Here is a 19,687-nt window from a genome sequence, read left to right on the forward strand (position 1 = left end):
CAGGTATGTGGCTCCAGCCAGACCACAGATTAGTGACCTGGCTCTGGGCTCCCACGCACCATGCTGAGCGGGCACGCTCACATGTGGGGGCTCATCTCCACCCATTATCCGGGTGCAGAGAGATTCCAGCACCTTCCACTGGGCCAGCCACCGGTCTGTTTAGGGCCCTGAACATGTGACTCTCCCAGCCTCAACTGCTGTTTCTGTGTGACATTGGGCTGCACCCCTTCTCCTGCTCCAGACTCCAAAGGGGGAATGTTTTAAGGGTACAGAAAAAAATGGAGGAGAGATGACCCTTGTAGGTTTCAGTCCCCGGTAGCCTCTTTTTAAAATTGTTCTTCCCGGGGCACCTGGGTGGCCTAGTACGTTAAGCGTCCGACTTTGGCCCAGGTCATGATCTCAAGGTTCGTGAGCCGGAGCCCCATGTTGGGCTCTGCGCTGACAGCTCGGAGCCTGGAGCCTGCTTCCCGTTCTGTGTCTCCCTCTTTCTCTGCCCCTCCCCCTCGCATGCTCTGTCTCTCTCTCTCTCTCTCTCAAAAATAAATAAACATTAAAAAAACACAGTTCTTCCCTTTTACAAATATTTATACATCACTAAATCAGAAAATGCTACACCCTCAGGCATGCTCCCAGCAAACAAGGCTTTGGCAGATTGTTGACACCAGTTTGCAAAGAAATGTCTACACTGTGAGTAAATCACTAACGTTTCCATCTTCTTGATGCTTCCACAATTCAAGAAATGTTAAAATGTTTACTATCTTTTCTGTCTTTAATTTCTGTCGACGAGAAAAAGATGAAACATGAAGGACTAGAGTTCCACGGCTGACCAAGGTTGGCAAGGTCACGGAGGAAACCTAGAACGCACGCGCGCCCCTGAGATCTGGGGCCACAGGTGCGCCAAGGTCCCGACGATCCGGCCTCCGCCAGCCGCTTCAGCTCAGCGAACACGTTTGGAGCCAGGTACTGTGTGGAGAGGGGGGCACAGAAGCACCTGCCCTGAGTCCCTGCCCTCAGGAGCCCCTCCCCTCCGTGTCCTTCCCCACGCCCCGCCATCCGCTCCCTCCGCACCCCTTCCCGCTCCCCCTCCCCCATTGCCGCTCCCTCCAGGACTCCCCTGCACCCCTCTGCGTGCCCCTGCACCCTCCCCGCATCACTGCTCCCCTGCACCTCCTGCGTGTCCCTTCACCACCACCCCCAGCATCTTGCTCCCCTGCCCCCTCCGCAGCACGCCCCTGCACCCCTCTTGCGCCCCCAAATCCCTGCTACACCCCCCATGCCCTGCGCACCTGCCCTCTCCCGCAGCCCTTGGTACACACCTCATACCCTGGCTTCTGTGTGCATCCACACCCCTGCTCCCCCTGTACCCCTGCACCCCTGTTCCACCCGCTCCCTATACCCCTTCCCCTTCTTCCTCCCTTTTCACGCAGCCCGGGCCCCCTGCTCCCCAGCCCCTCAGAGCTCCCAGGCCCCAACTCTTTAACTGGCTCCTCTGGCTTTGAGCTTCAGCTCAGGTCGGCTGTTCCTGCCTAGATCAGGGAAAGGGGGCTGGGGACAGAGGCAGGATTAGAACTCTCATGTCCCCGTTAGCTGTGACTGAGCAGATGTTTCTACTTTTCCTATCCCCCTTTGGAGCTAATCCTCCAGGGCAGAGGTGCCGTGTGCTCTAATGAGAAGGGCGTGCGTGTTTGAGGTTGCAGGCAGGTCTGAAGAGTGGTTCCCCCGAGAGCGGCCGGCCAGCCCCGCAGCAGCCAGGGCCGGGCCCAGAGAGCTGCGCCTTCGTCTTTGGGAGAATCTGGGGATTAATGCCATGGTCCATACTCCCAAACAGCTTTTTATTAAAACGTTGAATTAATATCCTGTAAGAGTAGTTGGCATTGCTTGAAATTAAGTGCTAACCATTGCATTTATGAAGTCATAAACTTAGTAAAATATGTCATTAGCAACTCAGGTGCTAAACGAGTCGAGGGTTGTTCAATAGAAACATAGCTGGGTTTGTGGGCATGAAGTCCTTTTTCTCCGACATGAGACCCAGGTACACGGTGAACAGCGTCACCACAAAGAAACATGCAGCGTTTTCCAGAGAGGTTCCAGGAAGCAGAGGGACAAATGGCTTGACTTTTTGCCAGGCTTATTAGGATGTTCCTCTCTCCAGACAAGTCATGTTGAGTTTGGAAGCAGGGACAAAACTCAGAGACAAATGAAGGAACTGGAAAAGTGACACCATCTTTCACGTCTACTTTCTCACACTGCCCCCGTGGTCCAAGCCCGTAGGAAGGCACCAGGGACCTACAAGAAGCCGTTAGGATCCAGAGGCTCAAGGAGCTCCTGGGGGCTCAGTTGGCTAAGCATCCAACTCTTGATTTCGGCTCAGGTCGTGATCTCACAGTTCATGAGTTCGAGGCCCACGTTGGGCCCTACACTGACAGAGTGAGCCTGCTTGGGATTCTCTCTCTCTCCCTCTCTTGGTCCCTCACAAATGTGCGCTCTCTCTCTCAAAATAAGTAAATATGACAAAAAAAAAAAAAAAAATCCAGAGGCTCAAATGTACCGTGTGTGAAACCTCCCAAAGCCCGCGGCAGCTAAAAGTTCTGTCCGTCCCCTTCTTCCCTAAAACCCTGCCACCAACAACCATCTACTGCTGAGTACCATTGGTGACACTCCTGGGGGAGCCTGTGTCAGACCTCCCATCTCAGAGCAATCTCACAGGCAGGCAAACTCTCCTTACACTGATTCCTCCTGCTTTTGTCACTGTGGTTGAAACTCTCCCCGATGCCACTTTGTACCTCTCATGTCTGTGGCTGTTTGCCATGCAGGTGGCAAGCTTTTCCCTCATCCTAGCTTCCTACTTGGAATACTAATACTGATATTGTTATTCGAACCATCCACATGGTGAAGCACATAGACGGCAGAAGAGACAGCAGAAAAATAATCACGGAAAATTCCTTAGGGACCAAGATTTTCAACGCTAAGCAGCACAGCGTTATAATCAGACTTAAGCAAAAACCCTAAAATTTTACATTTGGTTTGGAAAGGAGAGTGTAATAAGCTCAACATGATCTTTCAGAGAAAACCACACACACAGAAGAAGCCTAGACTCAAGGACAAGACGGTCACAACAAGCACACTCACCAAAAGCTACTTTTTACTGAAAGGAACCAAGGCTCTTAGAAAGAACGCCGTTCTGAGGCAGGCACAGTACGAGACGATCCTGAGACATCGGTGTTGTGGTCCAAAATAGGGACGTTGCCAAGACCAAGGGGGCTGTGTCCGGGGGCCGGTCTGGAGGAGACCCCGCCATTGGAACAAAGCAGGTGCTCGAACTGCTGTATGTGTGTGATGACAGGAAAACGGAAGAAAGTCTTACTGGTCTCCTCGTAGGTTCCCAATTATTCTGAAAATTTATAAAGAGAAAAGTGTCATGTATATTTCAAAAATACAACTTTCAAATATACTTTCCTCTACACACTGTATTTCGGGTTAGAAAGTAGCAACAGAGGAATTACAGCTGATCAGTGCAGAACAACAAAATCAAAATGGACAGCCATCGTTTGCAACCACTAATGAGCACATGAGTGTTGGCAATTATCAATGCTAAAACCAAGAGTCTGACAGGGAACGTTGGGCGGGGGGTGCAATCAGGCCGACCTGACCTTCCCCCTGCCTCCTACCAATATCAGGTCCAGCAGACTTGGGTCACCAGACATTAGGGGTGTGGGAGGAACTGCCAGCACCGTGTATAGAATATCCTAGAATATCCATGCTGAAAAGTTCAAACCCACGTCTAAACAAGCCTCCAGATCCAAACACCAGTTTATAGGAGCTTGGGGAGCAAAGGAATGTGTTAGTTACACTGGTGAAATGAAACACAAATGGCAACCATACTTGAAAATTCCCTGTGCAGACAAAACCAATTTAGTCACACAAGCAAAGCTCAATTTAGCTTTTTTTTTTTTTTTTTTTTTTTCTGTCTTGCCAGACAAGGGAGGCTCACTTGCCTGGGTTACTTCTTGCTGGTGCCTCTGGAAATCGTAAGTGAAATTTAAACTGTCCCCTGAAACTGATATGAGGTAACTGGTGACCAATTCCCTTTAATTCTGGAACATTCTAACATTATAGCCAGTCCCTGGGAAGAATATGCAGTCCCTGCCTTCTCACGACATGATCCACTTTTTAGGACGATACGCCAAGCCTCACACGGTGCTTGGTCTAAGTGCTCCTGGCATGCAAACCGTCTTGTGTATGTGGGCGCGATAAATTTTACTCATTGCTACTTAGGTGATTCACTGGCTTTACTTCTGTTATCTCTGAACTTCTGACAACTTTGACAATTCAATTGGGCAGGTCTAGACTGTGGGAACCTGAGCCGGCCGGACATGTGGCCTGGGGAGAGAAAGACAGACGAAAGTGTCATATGCTGAGAGAGCTTAAGAGACTAACAGCCAGATGCGCCATGGAGACCTTGAGTGGAGCCTATTGGAACAAAAACAACTGTAGCAGGTATTTTTTGAGAGATTTTAAAACAAACTACATATTAGATGATGTGGAGGGATTGTTGTTAATTAGGGAAAGTGTGATCATGTATTTTAGATAGGTTTTTTTTTTTTTTAAGTGCTTAGTTTTTAGAGAGACAAAATGCCGCATTTAAAAGTGAAATTTTGGGGGCACCTGGGTGGTTCAGTCGGTGGAGCATCCAACTTCAGCTCAGGTCATGATCTCACCGTGGGGTTCGAGTCCCACGTTGGGCTCTGTGCTGACGGCTCGGAGCCTGGAGCCCGCTTGGGATTCTGTGTCTCCCTCTCTCTCTGCCCCTCCCCTGCTCGCACTCTGTTTCTCTCTCTCAAAATAAACAAACAAACATTAAAAAAAAAAAAGAGTGAAATTTTGGGATCTGCTGTAAAATGCTCCAGGAAAACATTGGGTGGTAGAGGAAAAGTAGAGGGTGGTGAAGGAAACACAGGCAAGAGAAACGTAGCTTAAGTGAAATCTCCTTCCAGCCCGCAGCCCACTGACAGACACCTGAAACACGCAGAGCGAGAACTTCTTCGGGCAACTCCTGGCTGCCCTACTCCCTTGGTGTTTGTGTTTTATTAAAGACTGAACATAACTTTATCTCAAGGTCCTGAAAGCCTTGCTTCCACATTCCTTAGAAACTTACTTTATCTCTATGGCCCTCCCTCCACAAACCTAAAGGTGTATAATCAGTCACCCCTCACAACCCCGGGGCAGCTCTTTCTGCCCCCGGGTCCCGTCCCCGTGCTTTAGTAAAACCGCCTTTTCGCACCGAAGACATCTCAAGAATTCTTTCTTAGCCGTTTGCTCAAGAACCCCATCCGTGGGGAACAGAGAGAACAAAACTGGCTCAATGTGATATGGGAGGCTGGTGACAGAGCCTCGGGGACTGTTGTGTGCCTACCGCTACCGTTGTGTGTGTTTGGAAATCTCTGCGACGGAAAGCTTGAAGAGAGAACACACAATTGAATTTGGCCCTCTCAGTCAAAAAGGATGAAAGGAAGAAAGAAAAGGAGGGAAGAAAGTGAAAGAGGAGAGAGTGCCTGAGTGCGCACAGGGTGACCCAGAGGGCTAGCCTCTCCCGGCGTGCAGAGTCCGCGGGAATGACACCGCCAGGCAGGAGGGGCCGCGGCCAGGCCAGTAGCATGACCGAATCTTGCCCCTTCTGCCGCCTTTGTGCAGTCCCCACATCAGTCATCCGGGACTGGTTCCTCGCCTCCGGCTGTGTTACGGAGGTGTGTTTCTCATTGCGAAATCCAGCTGGAGACCTGTACACTTTATGAGCCCCGCACTGGTGGGCGATGCTCTTTGCCAAGACTTACAGTCAATTCCAGGGCTCTCGGGGGAAATCTGAACCCCTTGCAAGAGGAGGAATGTTTGTCCAGTTTCCTTCGGTTGATCCCGTTCGGATTCACTAGCCATCAGCCTAAAATCAGGGCTGGGATGTGGATTCTCACGGGTTCTGGGGAGGGTCACGAACCTGAAATCGCTTCCATTCCAGAAGCACCCATCCACAGCATGACCGAAAAAGCTGATAGGGACGTGAGTTTGCCTTTCGTCCTCTCTCTTCCTCTCCTTTCCTGCAGGTGCAGGATGTCTGGAGAAGTGGGAGATGGGAGCTGGGAATGTACAGATATGGGTGCGAGACAGCCACGATGTTGTCTACACAGGGTGCCATCACCCTAGAGACCCCTGGGACCCACGGGACTTTAGGAGAGCCTTTTCTTCCCCTCCACGGCCCCAGTGCCTCTCCCGTTCTCAATTTCACTGGGAAACATATCCCCGAAAGCACAGACTAACCTGAGAAGATTCTCTGCTGGTTTACTTTTATTATTAACCCTTTTATGAGAACTTTTAAGATCTACTCTTTGGGCAACTTTCAAATGTACAGCACAGTTATTATTAACTACCATCAATCACCATGCTGTCTGCCACACCCAAGACCTACTCATTTCATAACTGGAAGTGTGTGCCTTTCAACCCCTTCACTGATTCCACCCGCCCCCACTCCTCCGTGTCTACGGGTCTGCTTTTTGTTTTGTGTGGCCGCACACCAAAGAAGTTCTCAGATACAGGATGGAGCGGACGTGCGGGCATGCTTCCACCAGTGAAACAGCTGCAGCAGCAAACCGCACAGAGTCTTTATTTCATACTTTCTTAGATATGAGTATCAAAGGATATCAAAGCATGGGTAGGGAACACAAAGGATCTTTAGACATTAACCAGACATGCACCTGCTGGCTACGTGAAGGGAGTACATGTAGTTTCAAGGAGTGTCAGGGGGTCACAGCGGATTTTGTATCTAATTGTCCTCTGCGGTGTCACGGGGCTCTGTTCTCAGAGTGCTATCGCGCTCGACAACCTTGGGACCAGAACATCGCTGACGTTTCAGCTCTCACCCCGTTCACCCTCCAGGACTTACAATACCCTCTCTAGCAATGACTCCACAGTTTTATCGTTGCTGGTGTTTTAGATCCCACAGGTAAGTGAGATCATTCGGTGTTTGTCTTCCCCTGCCTGGCTTATCTCACTTAGTGTGATGTCTCCGAGACCTCTGTGTTGTCACGAATGACAAGATTTCTTTCTTTTTGATGACTGAATAAAATTCTGCTGGAAGTATTTCCCGTATCCACTCATCTGCCGAGGTCACTTAGGTGGCTTCCGTATCTTGGTTATTGTAAGTGAAACATCAGTGAACACGGGTGTGCAGGTATCTTTTCGAGTTCGTGTTTTCATCTTCCCTGGGTAAGTACCCAGCAGTGAAATTGCTGGGTCACATCATAACTCTCTTTTTAATGGTTTGAGGAACCTCCATACTGGTTTCCACAGGGGCTGCACCGGTTGGTATTTTTAACAAACGTTCACTGTGCAGCAGGTGCTGCTTTGAGGACTTACCCTCTGAAGCGGATGTATTTTGGTGCCCATTCTACAGAGGGAGAAACTGAGGGCCTGAGTGCACGTGGCATTGTGGGCTCAAAGCCAGGCAGCCCCCTGCCCACTGTCCTGCACACGGCTGCCTCTGCTTGTTGCTTCGGTTTCTGTGTCTGGCATTTTTTAGCTGGGCACTAATCGTAATGATTTTCCCGTTAGTAACTAACAACAATTTTCCCATTAGTAAAAAGACATCAGTGTTCACTCATACTGAATCTACTAATCACTAGAAGCATGCTATGATTAAAAAATTAAGTCTTCCTTGTGTGAAAACTGAGATAATTAACGACTCGATGCCCGGAATGCTATTGGAGATCACCAAGCTCACGCCTTCCCCTTTCTTTGTTCACTGGTGAAGCAGCCTCACTTATGAATGGGCCACACGCCCTTCTTCATTCTCTTTTGGTTCTTCTTTAGAACCTCGATGTGTATGCCATGTTCTGTGACACACCTTTGAAATTCAGTAATTCAATATCAATAAAGCTAGTAGAATGGCTCTTTGTGAGTCACTGTGTTGGATACCCTGTGGAGTAAGAGACCCGTAAGACACGGACCCTGCTTTGAGGCCGAGATGGTGGGTCTAGCCTGGGCTGGTGGTTCTCAAAGTGTTTTCCGTGGACCAGCCACGGCAGAAGCAACTGGGACTATGTCAGAAATTCTTGGACCCCAGAAACTTGGGGATGAGGCCCAGCCTCTGTTTTAACAAGTCCTTCAGGTGATTTTGATGCACACTGAAGTTTAGATGACGTGCCAACAGCTGAGTGTGGCCCAAACACAGGAAATAAAAAGTATCCCTACAACAGTCCGGATGTTGGACTTACAAGATGGAGACTTTAGATCGGTTACTATAAATATGTTCAAAGGCTAAAGGAAACCATGTCTGAAGAAATAACAGATTGAGAACGGTGTGTCACCAAATAGAGATTATAAAGGTGTTAAAAGGCTGAGAAAACAAATAAAATTTCCGAAGCTGAAGTGAAGACCGTGGGCACTACAGCCCAACAGCTGAATTGAGCTGCCAGAAGGTTCGGCGAATTTAGTTCAGATTATTAGTTCAGATTATTTAGTCTGAGAAATAGAAAACAGAAGAGAGCCCCAGAAACCTGTGAGACACCTTCAGCTGCACCCATGTATCCCTAACGGGTCACGGGAGAAGAGGAGGGAAACAAAGGGAAAGAAAGAATATTTGAAGAAAAATGGCCAACGCTTCCTAAACTGGGGGAAAAACATGTTAATTGATGTATCCAAGAAACTTCAAGTTCCTTTATTACATAGTTTTTGGTTGTAGTTAATAATTGCCACATCCTTTTCATTTTCCAGCTTTTCTTAATCTGTATCTCTGTTCTACCCCCCAACCTCTCGGGTGCACTTGTCTACTCTGCCAAAATACCCGGTTACACGTGGGCGCCATTGTCTCTCCCTCCGCTCGCGCTCGGGCTCCTGGGATGTGCACCTGCTGCCCCTGCAGCTGCCGTCCAGCTGTGGCCCTGGGACCTCCCATTAGCAGCATATTGGGGCTGCTCTCCACCTCCCTCGGGTGGGTCCCTGGTTTTCAACCCCTGTCATGGTCTTTCTTAGCGTCCACTCTCATTTGTGCAGAAGGCCTCCTCTAGCAGCTTCCTGGAAAATGGTGCCTGAGCGATACATCTTTACTCTCATCCTTCATAATTTGACTCAGCATGAAATCTAGGTTGAAGGTAATTTTTCTTCAGGGCCTATCCCAGTTTTTCTTCTATTTTTAATAATGGTAAGGAGCCTGCTGACATCTTATCCCCTCTCTCTGGTAAAGTAACTCCCTTCCCTCGGAATGTTTTACAAGCTGCTCTACCACTCACGGTTATGGTCGTGTGCCTTGGCTTATTCCGTTCATTTTGCTGGGACGTGGTGATGCTCTCCGTTTGAAAAGTAGAGTCCCTCCCTCCAGGGGAGATTCGTGTGTAAGGTGCCGAGAGCCTCCCCAGCTGCCTCCCCTGGCCTCACTTTCTCAAGTGCTCACCAGTCAACCTCAAACTGATCCACTCACTTTCTTTCCAAGTCTCCATCGGTTATGGTTTCACCTTCTCAAAGACAGATTGAACGTTATTTCCCCGTGCTTCCACTGAAATTTTAATTTTCACTACCATGCTTTAATTTCCTAGCTTTTTACTTACTCTTTGATTTTTCTTTTCACAGCATCTGGTCCTTGATTTACAGGTTCAATATTTTCTCTTATATCCCTGCACATACTAATTACGGGGGCTTTTTGAAGTTGCTTTTTTACTGTCCCCAATGCTGATGTTTATTTTGTGTTCTTTTTCATGTATGATGGTCTTATTCTTTGCTTTTCACGTTATAACTCTTTTCAAGTATCTGGTTATCCTTGTGAAGGAGATCAGAATAGACCATCCCGAAATAGACCGCTTTGGCATAAGGATTATTTTGAGTGGAAGGCAATGGAGAAACAGCGGATTCAGGAAAAACTCTCTATCCTCCCCTTTCTGCCGGAATGCAGGGTATACGTTTTCCCTTGTGAAGATGTTCCCCACTCCTGTCCAGTTCCAGAAGAGACCATGTGATGCAACCTGTCTCACTGGAGACGGAAAACCAGCCCTAACGGAGCTTGCTAAAAGATCCCTCATATTCCATTTGTTTCCCCAGATATTTATCAGCCCGTGATCACCACCCCTACAAACCCACACCCTTTCTCCTTTGTCTTGTCTCTTCTCCACGATTTATCGCCTTCTGTTAAGATGGTTTAAAGCCCCAGATTCTAACCACCCCTTTGAGTCACTCGCCGCTGAGTCCTCCCACGTGTACGCACGTTGCACCTGCAAATAAACTCTTGGGTTTTTTCTCCTGTTAATCTGTCTTTTATCCATTGGATGTATAAGCCCCAACCACTGAGCCTAAGAAAGCAGAGGAAGAACTTTTCCTTCTCTGCATTTGGATGCTCTTTCGTATTTGGGAGTAAGGCCCCTCAAAGCTGCTTGACCTTTCTGCGTGGTGACGGGGGAGGTGGTGTGTGACAGCAGAAAGCTGGGTTTTCTCCTCTCTGTGACTTTTCCTGCCGGAAGAAGAAGGTGACCACAGGTTTGGTAATGCACTACCCCACTGGAAGCAGACTGATGTGGTTCTCCCACATTATGTCCCTGTTTGGGGTCCTCTGGGCCCCTGAGTTCCTGCAGAAAGGCTGTTCTGTCCCCCTTCCTGGCATGTAAGCACCCAGATGCAGGTGGCGGCTCACGGTTGGAGTAACGGCTGAGAACCAGGTAGAAATGTGTATCTCATCCCTACCCACTGCTCTACCTGTGACCCTGAGTCAAGCGGCTTTCTGGTTCAGTTTGTAGTTTCCCACGAAGGTGCGCCTGTCAGTTTTTGCTGTATTTAAAACAAAAAACAAAAAACCCACCCCCTAAACATAGTGGTTTTTTTTTTTTAATTTTTTTTTCAACGTTTTTATTTTATTTTTGGGACAGAGAGAGACAGAGCATGAACGGGGGAGGGGCAGAGAGAGAGGGAGACACAGAATCGGAAACAGGCTCCAGGCTCCGAGCCATCAGCCCAGAGCCCGACGCGGGGCTCGAACTCACGGACCGCGAGATCGTGACCTGGCTGAAGTCGGACGCTCAACCGACTGCGCCACCCAGGCGCCCCAACATAGTGGTTTTAAAGAAACACAAGCATTAATTAGGCCTGAGGTGCTGTGGGTCAGCAATCTAGGACAGGCTCCGCCGGGCAGTTCATCCCGCTCACTCACGAATCTGTGGCCAAGGCTGGCCGGTGGGGCGGGGGCACCCTCTGTCTGCCTCATCCTGGGGGTGGCCTGGCTGGGTCACGTGGCAGCCCAGTGGGGTTTCCAGGGAGCCAGGAGCAGGCGCTAAAGGAGGCCTCAGGTCCTGAGCCCAGACTTGGCCCATCCCCAATTCCACATTCTACAGGTTAAAGCAAGTCTCCAGGCCGACCCGCGCTTGGGAAGCGGTGACAGCCTTTGGGGAACATGCCTCCCACCAAAGGGAAGGTGCACGGCTTCCCTCGGTGCACGTGCAGGTCTGGGGGTCCTTGCAGATTTTCACCCGGATTTCCACTGTTTTCCTGTCTATGCCTCTTACTCCCGCCTTCCAGGCACCAGGCCTTCAATTCCCCAGCAACCCCAAGCCCCATGGGATGAATCACGCAGGTGCACCCTTGCGCGTCACACACTCTGCCTCCCATGCTCATTGCTCTCTCTCTGCTCCCGTGTGGTCTTCGGGGCTGGGGTGTCCCTCAGCCGCATTGAGTAGTAGTTCACAGCCTGCTCCTGTCCCTCTTCCTCTCCTAGCTGGCGAATATGATCAAGGGGAGAGGGGCACACGCATCTGGACTCCATCCACAAAAGTCTGACCAAGACATTTGAGGCTGATAATGGTCCTCGCCTGGCGTGGGCGTCGAGATGACGACTGGGGACTGGCTCTCGGGTACTGTCTCTCTCACTCTTCTTTTTTATAAATTGTAAAAGAATAGCAATAGGGGTAGGGATAAATTGTGATACCATCGCCAACAACTTGTTGGTTTGTCAGGCGGCTGGGGACGTTCTTATCGCGCCGAGACCCACACATTCAGAGACTGCGTCTGCCGGGCCCATCCGCCGCCAGGGAACAAGTCCCGGAAGGTGGCTGTTCTACAAGCCAGGTAATGATGACTCGGCACCTAATGATTACACACTTGGCTACCCTTTGTTCTGAAGATATCCAGGTTCACGGTAGCTTTGGATATGATGCTTCAAACGTCCCAGTACTGTCATTCGTCTACTTTTCTGATGAGACATTATTTTGAGGTTTGAGGAAAAATCAAATTCATGGGCTGAGAGACTTATCCGATCTCTCCGATGTGACCTCAGTCTGATCTCTTATTTGGTATCTGCCTGCCCGCAGCTTCCCGCCCCTCCCTGTGCCCGCACATCTGGGCAAGCCCTCGAGAAGGTCCTATGCTCTGTCCTGTATTGAGGGGGGGGTGATGAACCCCACAGCCCGGGCCTGCCTTCAGGGCTGCCCCAACAACTACCCACAGGACGCCCAGCGGATCTTCTTCCGTGGCTCAACTCTTCTCCAGACGTTATGCATCTTCTCCCTGTTCTGGCAAATGCTCACATTCTCTCCACAGCCACGGCTCCTGGAATAGACCCGGCCTGTACCCTCACCGACACACCTTCTGCAATCACATGAACCCTCCTCCTGGACCCTCCATGGAACCCCCTCCTCCCAGACCCTCACCAGACCCTCCTCCTGGACCCTCCATGGAAGCCCCTCCTCCCGGACCCTCACCAGACCCTCCTCCTGGACCCTCCACGGACCCTGGTACCACATGAAGTAATGTCACTTAAGTTTCCTATTTTGGGGGTGCTCACCACCCCTCCCGCAGCCCCCCGTGTTCTCTGTTACACCCTCTCCGGCGTCCCTCTCTCTCCCCCCTTGACCTCACTGCCATCCTCCTCCCCAGCAGCAGGGTGCAGGTGCTCCCACTCCGCCCAAGGCTCCTCCACATCCCGTCTCTCCAGAGCCCAAGCGGCCGTGTCCCCGGCAGGGACCTGCTTGTCCTCGGCTGGAGCGGTGGGGGTCCTCTCGGTACTTCCTCTGCCCTCCCCCAGCAGCTTCTCGCTGGCAGGTTACACGTGATCACATCGTTTCATCTGCAGAATTACAGAGACTTGTCCCCATCCTCCTCTCTTCACAGACACGCTTCTGGCCGTCTTCCCCTCTTTCATGGCCCTCTATCCTCCGTCTGGCTCAGCCCTCCTGGAATCAGCCTCCCTGTGGGAAGCCACCGGTCACCGGACCCCAGTATCACTGGACGTAATAAGTCCTTGGACACGTCCTGCCCCACTCTCGCTCTCCCTGCTGGTGCTGTTCAGACTGCTGGGTCTGCAGAGGGGAGGTCCCCACTCCCCGTGTCTCTGTCATCACCTGAACTTCCAATATTTCCTGTGGTCTTTCTCTCTCCCTGGACAGTCTGGCCCACGTCCCGGCCTCGGCCAGCCCACATGCAGACGCTGCCAGGCTTGTCTCTAGAACGATCTCTCAGGAGCGCTCCACACCCGTCTGCGCACGGCTTCCCGGTCCCCAGGGCAGGTGTCCCCTTTGCCGCTCAAAGCCGTGTTCTCCTGGAGCAGGACCTGCGTCTCCCCCCAGACTCCCTCTGCGCACCTGAGATCCCCGGTTTGGGCCTTTGCCACCAGGTCACTCAAGGGGAAACCCCGGGAACCCACTCTCCAGCCTCAGCTTCATCCTGCAGTCGCATGAACTGCGATAGCTGAGTACCCCGCAGGTGTGTCCCGCCTACCGGCTGCCTGCCTTCGGGTTGTCTTCTCGCCGCTGGATGGTCGCACTGATCTCTGGTCGGTGGTTCTACAAACGTCCTCCCGGACCGGTCACATCAGCGCCCCCTGTTCCACGTGCCCAACTTACAAGAGTGTCCAAGTGGTGAGACTTCAAGAGGTGACACTCTCGTAGAGCGTTTGCTTTATTAGCTACACACGTGAAAATGGGCAAATCACAGCTTGTCACCGTCTCGATTCCCTTTTGCGTCTTCCTGAAAATCCTGCCGGGTTCCAAACTGAAGTGATTCGAGGCACCCGTGTTCCTCGGCCAGGTTTTCCTCCGTGCTTCCATCTGTGTTTCCAAGGTCTTACCTGCTGACTATTTGTACGGAGATGGAGGCAACAGATCTCTTGTTCTTTATCCACTGACAAGGATCTCTGTGTGTCCAACGTACAAGTCCCTGTTATGACCTCTGCCGCCTCCGGGAAGCATCTCATGATATGTTTACCACTTTATTGAAGAAAAGGGCAACTCTGCACAACTCTTTTTTTTTTTTTTTAATGTTTGTTTATTTTTGAGACAGAGAGAGACAGAGCATGAACGGGGGAGGGGCAGAGAGAGAGGGAGACACAGAATCGGAAACAGGCTCCAGGCTCCGAGCCATCAGCCCAGAGCCCGACGCGGGGCTCGAACTCGTGGACCGCGAGATCGTGACCTGAGCTGAAGTCGGACGCTCAACCGACTGCGCCACCCAGGTGCTCCTGCACAACTCTTTTAAACTCTGGGAAGAGCTTAGCCCTGAGATAAAAAATAACAACATCTGAAAATTGCGGTGGAAGCAAGATGCGGCCCCTGCCCATGTGGCAGGTGCCGGGGACCCTGAACCATTGGCAGGGGCGGGGCCTCAGCTCCCACAGGGACACACGCGCTTTGGCCTTCAGCCTTTGCAACCTTTGCTCCCAGGGTCACGGCAGGCCCTGGGGCTCTGACTCCTGTTAGCCGAGGGGCTCTGAAAACCTAATTCCCAGACCAGTGACCTCAGACCCCCAGGGGCTGGGGTGACGGGGGCCTCAGAACTTCCTGAAGACCCCCAGGGATTGTGACATGCAGCTGAGGTAGAGAGCCATGATTTAAACTGTCCCTTCACAGAAAATAGTTCTGATGACGTGATTCTCCTGCTGGTGAATAATCTCTCCTGACAGAAATGGCACACTGGGTGACTTGGGGAGCTGCCACTCTACTGGCCACAAGTGGCAAAGGTAAGTGACAATACCAGTAACAGGTAGAGTCAGGTGGCCTCACACAGGAATCCAGTTACTTTCCGTATTGGGAATCAGAAAAAAATATATAAAGAAATGATTTTTGGGCTGCCTGGGTGGCTCAGTCGGTTAAGCGTCCGACTTCAGCTCAGGTCACGATCTCGCGGTCCGTGAGTTCGAGCCCCGCATCGGGCTCTGGGCTGATGGCTCAGAGCCTGGAGCCTGTTTCCGATTCTGTGTCTCCCTCTCTCTCTGCCCCTCCCCCGTTCATGCTCTGTCTCTGTCTCAAAAATAAATAAACGTTAAAAAAAAATTAAAAAGAAAATTTATTTTTTAGACCATTAACTACTAATTTAAATTCTCCTTTAAAACACTGACAGGAGATCAGCTAGACCTTTTTTCCTATCATCAAATGCAAATGTCTCAGCAGAGCCTCGCTGTGTGCGTTTAAGGCCTCACTTTGCTTTTATCCACTGAACCAACAGGTAGAACTTTTTTTTTTTTAATATGAAATTTATTGTCAAATTGGTTTCCATACAACACCCAGTGCTCATCCCAACAGGTGCCCTCCTCAATACCCATCACCCACCCTCCCCTCCCTCCCACCCCCCATCAACCCTCAGTTTGCTCTCAGTTTTTAAGAGTCTCTTATGCTTTGGCTCTCTCCCACTCTAACCTCTCTTTTTTTTTTTTTCCTTCCCCTCCCCCATGGTCTTCTGTTAAGTTTCTCAGGATCCACATAAGAGTGAAAAGTCTCGCTGGGGCAGACTTTTAAGAACTTTCTGCTAAGTAGCCAAGAAAGGCAGATTATTCTATCATCAAATTATTACAACTTTGGAAAGTCAATACAGGAGTCTCCAAGTTGTAACATGTGCCTTAGGCCAGCATGTGCCCCCAGTATATTTATTTCTCTTAATTATGGGTTTATGTAGATTTATTTTTAAGGTATGTAGATATGTAACTGCATTAATCTATCGTGTATATTATCACACATATGCAAAAATAGAAGTGAAAATGATAAGTGGAAGAGGAAATAAACACTATTTTAAAATATTTTCATGTTATTTAATGATACAAAAATGTTAGTAGAAAATATTAGTAATAGAGCAGTGTGATAGGCTATGCATCATTATTTTTTTTGTTTTTAAAAAATATTTTTAATGTTTATTTATTTTGTGAGAGAGAGACAGCATGAGCAGGGAAGGGGCAGAGAGAGAGGGAAACACGGAATCCGAAGCAGGCTCCAGGCTCTGAGCCGTCAGCCCGGAGCCTGACGTGGGGCTTAAACCCACAAATGGTGAGGTCGTGACCTGGGCCGAAGTTGGAGCCTCAACTGACTGAACCACCCAGGTGCCCCACGCATCTTTTTTTTTTTTTTTAATTTGTGTTGCAGCTTTTGACGCAGACATGTGAAGTCTGACTCTAGATTCCATTTATTTTGACCCTTGGTTTTCCATCCATCTTTGGTGAAATGATTCTCCAGAATAAACATGAATCCAGGCGGAGGAGGCGGGGCCTGGGCTGCTCTCCTGGGTTGTGTCTCCAGTAATTCAAGCGTTTCCACTCATTCTAGAAAGATTTTAAGGGAGTCAGTTTTATCTTTCCTGATGTGGGTCAGGAAGTTTTGCATATTAATTAGAAGATGTTTTACTTTTCATATTTTTATCAAGTGGATTCTTCTTTCGGAAGATTTCAAAACAAGTTTAAAAAAATTCCCCAATTTTTAAGAATGTTGTAAGAATTCTCACAACGACACAAAATTACAGCAGCAAAAACGTTCTCATCCCAACACTTTTCTTTTGAACATCCTAGTGTTAAAACCTGAAATTTACTAGAAGGAGTAGATTATGCCTGATCCTTTTTTGAGAGTATCTGCTAGGTAACAAACTACTCCGAGACACTTCTAGGCATTGAGAAACTTAACATTTTTAACTCTTTGCTGTAATGTCTAAGCTAAAAACCTCACTTAAGTATTTTATTATGTGATCATCTGAAAATTGCCATGAATGATGTAAGACTTTCCTGGTTGTTCTCCATCTCATTGCAATGATTTGCAATAAAAACGCTCTCAATTTAATAATAGAACCCTTATATTTACTTACTTGGACGGAGGCAAAGCGTACTGAGCTACGATGAGCTAAAAGCAAGTGTGTGAGGGGAGGGGGTGATCCTCTCGTTAGGGAGCTTCTGTTTACTTTTCTGGACACGCCCACTGCCTTACAGTGACCCAAACGCATCAACACTCATCCCAATGGGAAGGTCTGGTATTCACATGCGACTTTGAAGACCAGTGGTCTAGACACCAGTCAGGTTAGAGGTCACCAAAAATTCAGCATTTCTGCCCTTTATCATCTTTCTTCTTCACTTTTAAAGTTTTGTTCATACAGGTCTTCTTCATTTCTTTTTTTTTTTTTTAATGTTTATTTATTTATTTTGAGAAAGAGAGAGAGAGAGAGAGAGAGCACGAGCAGGGGAAGAGCAAAGAAAGAGGGAGAGAATCCCAAGCAGGCTCCACTCAGCGTGGAGCCTGACGTGGGGCTCGATGCCACCACCGTGAGATCGTGACCTGAGCCAAAATCAAGAGCAGGAGGCTCAACCCACTGAGCCACCCAGGCACCCCTGGGTCTTCTTCATTTCTTGATAAGCACATTTCTAGATGTTTCTAATTAGGTTATAATCAATGGGACATTTTCAAAAGTGGGTGTTGCTGGCAAATAAAGACATCAACGATTCTTATCTTGGCTCCACCACTTACCAGCTGTGGGCAAATTACTAACTTCTTTGTGCCCCCGTTTCCTGTTCTGTAAAGCCGGGACAGTGAGAACCATGTCTACCTCATAGATTGTTATGACAATGAAACCAGTTCCTATATAAGAAATACTGGGCACGGTGCCTGGCACACGGTTAACAATTACATGATAGTCATGATCCAGCCATCTTGCTGACTTCTTTTTTCCTTGTAATAAAATTTGTATTCTTTAAGGCTTTCTAGGCGTATAATCTTATCACATACAAATAAGCATATTCTTGCCTTCTTCTTTCCTATGATTATATTTTCTTTCTTTTGTGTAACAATTAATAATTTAATAATAAAAATGATATTAAATAATGGAAAAAGTGCATACCATATGTGCCCAATTTTAATGTCACATTTCACCATTAAGTAGTATATATTCATACATTTATCTTATTGAGGAATTGAAATATTCCTCCATTCCTATGCACTTATGACTTCAATCAAGAATAAATTTTGAAATGATCATTTGGTTTTTCTCTTTGACTTTTAATATGGTTATTTACACTGGTAGATTTCCTGATACTGAACCATCTTTGAATCAATGCATCAATTCTCTACTTGGCTATGGTTTTATAATGTACTGATGAACTCTGCTAACAATTAATATCTTACTAAGACTTTGCATGAATATTTTAGGTGGGATCAGTCTGTTGTTCTCTTGATCCTTTTCAACACCTTCCTCTCTCTGCATTTCCCATAGATGACTAGTAAGTAGGATCTGGGGACTTAATCGGATTCCGGCTTGATTATTTGGACAGGCGTGTGTCATAAGGGCGATGCTCCTCCACTGGAAAGCCTATTATCTCTGGCTATCTCTCTCTTCTTGTGGTGTTAGCTGCCACCGATGCCCGCTGCTTAGATCCTCTAATTCATTAGGGATTGCAGAATAGTGATATTCTCTCAGCCTTTATCTTCATTTACTAGCTGGAATACTAGCTTCTCACCTCTATAAAGAAAAGGTGAAATAAAAGCTTGGAAGCCCAATTTTTTTCCCCTTCATCATCTTCCAGAGGTAACCAATGTGCTTTCTGCTTTCTTGATTTCTTTCCTCTTTTTTAGGTGTGGGGGTGGTGTTGGGTGTGTTTAGTATTATCTAGTATTATTATGAACTAACATTTTAAACATATTTGGTGTGCTTCAATCCACTGTGTTATTTTTCTTAACGTTTATTTATTTATTTTGAGAGAGAGAACGTGTGAGGGAGGGGCAGAGAGAGAGAATCCCAAGAAGGCTCTATGCTGGGTGTGGGCCCCACGAGGGCACGATCCCGTGACCGTGAGATCATGACCTGAGCTGAAATCAGGACTCAGATGCTCAACTGACTGAGCCACCCAGGCAGCCCTCCACTGCGTTATTGATCTGGTTGTCCTCTTGCTGGCCAGTGAGAGTTTCCTCAGATTGTCTTCTGAGTCCTTTCGACACAACCTCACTTCTTCGCTATCTGATGTGACAAGACACTTCAGGTCATCCCACCCCTGACGAGGAATCTGCCCTCTGCAGAAGTTCTAGTTCCCCAAGGTGGGAATTGGTCATAGCAACCACAGCCTGGGGGCTGGGGAGGCTCCTTGCTTCTGGCTTGGTCATTGTTTCCAGATTTATCAGTGGACAGAGCTAAGAGATAAGTTTAGTTGTTCTTGTTTCTTAAGAAAACATAAATCATAAGTTTATATTTACAATTCAAATTTGGGGCAATAAAGTTCTCATTTAACTGCCATCTTAAATCTGTATCTCCTTTCCTCTGTGCTGAAAATTCTTTCGTCTTCAAATACTTCAGAACAACACTGAAATATGGTGGACATCCTTGTCTTGTTTCACCTTATTAACAAACTTTCATTATTTCTCTGCTAACTATGGTATTGGGTTTTAGGTTAATTATTCTTCTTTCCATCTTTTATGAAAAGGTTTTAAGGAATAGATTT

The 19,687-nt window shown here is 48.3% G+C and overlaps 1 long non-coding RNA gene across 2 annotated transcripts in view; it reads left to right on the plus strand.

Moving 5' to 3' along the window:
• The first annotated feature begins 517 nt into the window (after positions 1–517).
• Positions 518–19,687, plus strand: part of LOC121013757 (uncharacterized) — a 29,794-nt gene continuing 10,624 nt past the window's right edge. The window contains exons 1-7 of one of the 2 annotated variants that reach the window (XR_005782907.1): positions 518–960; positions 3,977–4,067; positions 4,342–4,497; positions 5,002–6,991; positions 11,738–11,873; positions 12,559–12,764; positions 14,862–14,971. This is a non-coding gene — a long non-coding RNA (uncharacterized LOC121013757). The remainder of the gene's footprint in view (positions 961–3,976; positions 4,068–4,341; positions 4,498–5,001; positions 6,992–11,737; positions 11,874–12,558; positions 12,765–14,861; positions 14,972–19,687) is intronic. The other variant, XR_005782906.1, reaches the window with a different exon arrangement.

Source organism: Herpailurus yagouaroundi, unplaced genomic scaffold (genome assembly GCF_014898765.1).
Source record: "Herpailurus yagouaroundi ecotype Mexico unplaced genomic scaffold, PumYag 199, whole genome shotgun sequence".
Lineage (NCBI taxonomy): Eukaryota > Metazoa > Chordata > Mammalia > Carnivora > Felidae > Herpailurus > Herpailurus yagouaroundi.